The sequence below is a fragment of the Lissotriton vulgaris genome, chromosome 3_1, assembly GCF_964263255.1.
Source record: "Lissotriton vulgaris chromosome 3_1, aLisVul1.2, whole genome shotgun sequence".
Lineage (NCBI taxonomy): Eukaryota > Metazoa > Chordata > Amphibia > Caudata > Salamandridae > Lissotriton > Lissotriton vulgaris.
Genome location: NC_141689.1, coordinates 1,447,333,819 through 1,447,336,799, shown reverse-complemented (window position 1 = coordinate 1,447,336,799; position 2,981 = coordinate 1,447,333,819). Strand labels below are relative to the sequence as shown.

The following is a 2,981-nucleotide window of genomic DNA, read 5'->3' as shown; positions in this document are numbered from 1 at the left end:
TTTGTGACTGTCAGATCACAGATGCAGCAGAGCCTTCTGAAAGTGATGACAAGTTTACTTTAATTTTGAAGCCCTGCTCAAGTTCTGACTTTGAAGAGTTGTGTATGCCAGTGCAGACAGAGGTGGTAGCCTTAAGACAGTGATGCGTTTCAGATTGGAAAGAAAACAGAAGATGGCTCTAGTCATGTACGTTTCACTTCTTATGGAGGGACTGTTAGACGCTACATTATTATTTACTATTCTCCATCTCCATCCAATGTATGGCAAGATGGAAATGTATTTAGGGTGAGTCAGGAAGATGGAGCAGGACTGTGAGGAGTGGAGTGCACAGTTAAATGCACAGATGTGCAACTCCAATAGGTAATTAAAAAAGTAAAACAAAGGATGGTGTTGGTTTTGAAGTTTGAACCAGAAAGACAGATACACACAAATAAAGGAAGGGAGAATGTAACAATTTAAAAGCCTAGTTGTCAGGGAAGAGGAGCTCGCCCTCAAACCCTGGTGGTTCTTCTGACAGAAGTAGGTAATGTAACCCAGTAGTTATGTCTTCCGACTCGCTCTCCTCTTCCAGCTGTGATTCACGTATTTTGTAGTCTGGTGGTATGAAGTGCTGATTCATTTTGATCATGGTTAACCTCTCCAAGCTTTAGGGTGAGAGACTGGTCCTTTTCACAGTTACAATGGCACCAGCAGCACTGAAAACACGCTCAGAAGAGACACTTGCAACAGGGCAAGCTAGATATTTTATCGCCAGCCTGCTGAGCACTGGCCAGTTGCTTCTTTTCCTATACCAATACACCAATGGGCTTTGCTCCGTGAACACCTCTGTTGTGCCATCCAGATAGGCCTGGACTATCCGCTCAATGTTCAGTGGTGCTCCGGTTTGCTTGTCCTCTATTTGCTTTGTGACAGCAACGGACTTACCCATCCCTTTCTGTAGAAACCAAGCAGCTATTTTTTTGGTTGTGTCTGATGAATCAGAACCTGTTGGTGCTGTTGCTGTTATTGGTAGTGTTGGTGATTGCTGGGAAGCAAACACACTGCTCTCATGTTGTGAAGAGGAACTTGACTCTGTAGGATGCTCAGTAGTACTTGCACTGTCCTGGGCTGGCACTGGCAGACCTCTAATTGAGAGCTGTTTGTTTTCTAAATCAGTGGCTTCCTCAGCTATTACAGTTTTGTACTTGGCAACATCCCCTTATGAAAAAGGAATTACTGCATTACTGTTCACAAATAATTTGTACCGTGGATCCAAAATTGTGGCAGTAATGTAATGTTGATGTGACACAATCTTATTTTGAATCCTTGTATTCTCAGATAAGCGGCCGGCTAAGGCCTATGCCAAATAACATGCTTCAAGTTTTCCTTCAACACCTTCGTATGTTTCAGACACCTCCTTCAGCTCTTGCTCTAGTATGTAAAACAATGGGCTAGCTTGGTCCATAGTACAGTCCTCCCTGCTGACTGCACGTGTGAAGACCTCAAAAGGAAGTAGCATCTCTGTCAGGCATTTAATGAGGTCCCATTGCCACATCTCAACGGTCATGAATTTAACAGTAGGGTCCCCTGATCTTCTTGTTATGACATAAGTATTAAGTGGTATGTACTGCTCAAACAGCCGATCAAGCATGTAATAAGTAGAGTTCCAACGTGTTGGGACCTCCTGGATGAGTGCTTTGACTGGCATTTTATAGTTACGTTGAATGACCCGTAGCTGCTTCCGAGCTTTAAAAGAATGGTTGAAATGCGTGCAGATTCTTCTGCAAATGGTCAGTAAGTTGCTGACTTTGCTTTCATTTTTCAGAAAGTCCTGAACAACAATGTTGATGCAGTATGCCAAACACAGGACCCTGAAATAGCGACCATCTTCCATGGACTTAGCTACTTTACAGCCATTGTCGGTGGCAACAAAACCAATGTTAAGGCCTCTTGGTCGCAGCCATTCAAAGACCTTGCTGTTAAACTCAGCCAATGTCTGCGAGTATCTTTTAAAATCTCAGCAGTGTCAATGCCTGCAGATACCTTGTATCTAACACCTAAAAAAGTGATCCAGTGTGCAGTGATGCACATGTAATCAGTGACTTGGCAACTGGTCCACATGTCTGTTGTCAGGTGGATACTATGAACAGCACTCTGCTGCAAGGCTTTTCCAAGCAATTCCAGCACGTCGTGGTGTAGTGCTGGAACAGCAACTCTGGCAAAATAGTAGCGGCTGGGAACATTCCATTTTGGGCAGAGGGTTGTCACAAATTCCAGGAAACCCACCCCTTCAACAAAAGCAAAAGGGATAACGTCCAGTGCTAACATTTTAGCAAGCTTAGTATTGTACAAACATGCTATTGGGTGGTTGCGCTCGTACTTTCCCTCCTGCCTAAACATGCTAAGAATGGTACGCTGCTTGGTATTTCCTTCAGTTGTGCTCAATGCAGTACTTTGCGTCACAGACTTCGCACCCGTACTCCTTGGTGTCTCCGGGTTACTCTTACTCTGGTGCCACTGAGATGTTGCTGATGCGGAGGATGTGGGCTCTACCACTGCAGTGCTGGGGACAGGGGTACTTTGTGTACCACTACCAGATAGAATGTCTCCCTCTTCTTCCTGTTCGACCGTGAGTGGATCTTTCACTACTTCCCCACCAACATTAATGGTTCCTGCTTTCATGCTACGTAGGTGGTCCTCCCACTGGATTGCATGGTTTTTTTTCAAATGGGTCATTTGGCCTCCGGTACCATAGTTTGTACCAAGCTTACCACGACTAACAGAGGAATGAAAAATGGAGCATATAGCAATGTTGTCCTCATTTGCACTAACTGTAAAGAAGTCCCAAACTGGGGAGCTTAACTTTTGTCTCCTACTAGAGGTGCCACTTCCAATGCCAGATGAACTGTAGGTTGTGTGTTGAAATTCACTATGTGGCTGCGCAGTAGTACCACGACCTACTTCTGCTGAGGTGGAACTTGTGCTGGATGTAGGACGCTGCC

At 44.8% G+C, this 2,981-nt stretch overlaps 1 pseudogene; it reads right to left on the bottom strand.

Annotated features, from left to right (window-relative positions):
• Positions 1-463: 463 nt before the first annotated feature.
• Positions 464-1,873, bottom strand: LOC147728025 (zinc finger BED domain-containing protein 6-like; annotated as a pseudogene).
• Between the last annotated feature and the right edge of the window lie 1,108 nt (positions 1,874-2,981).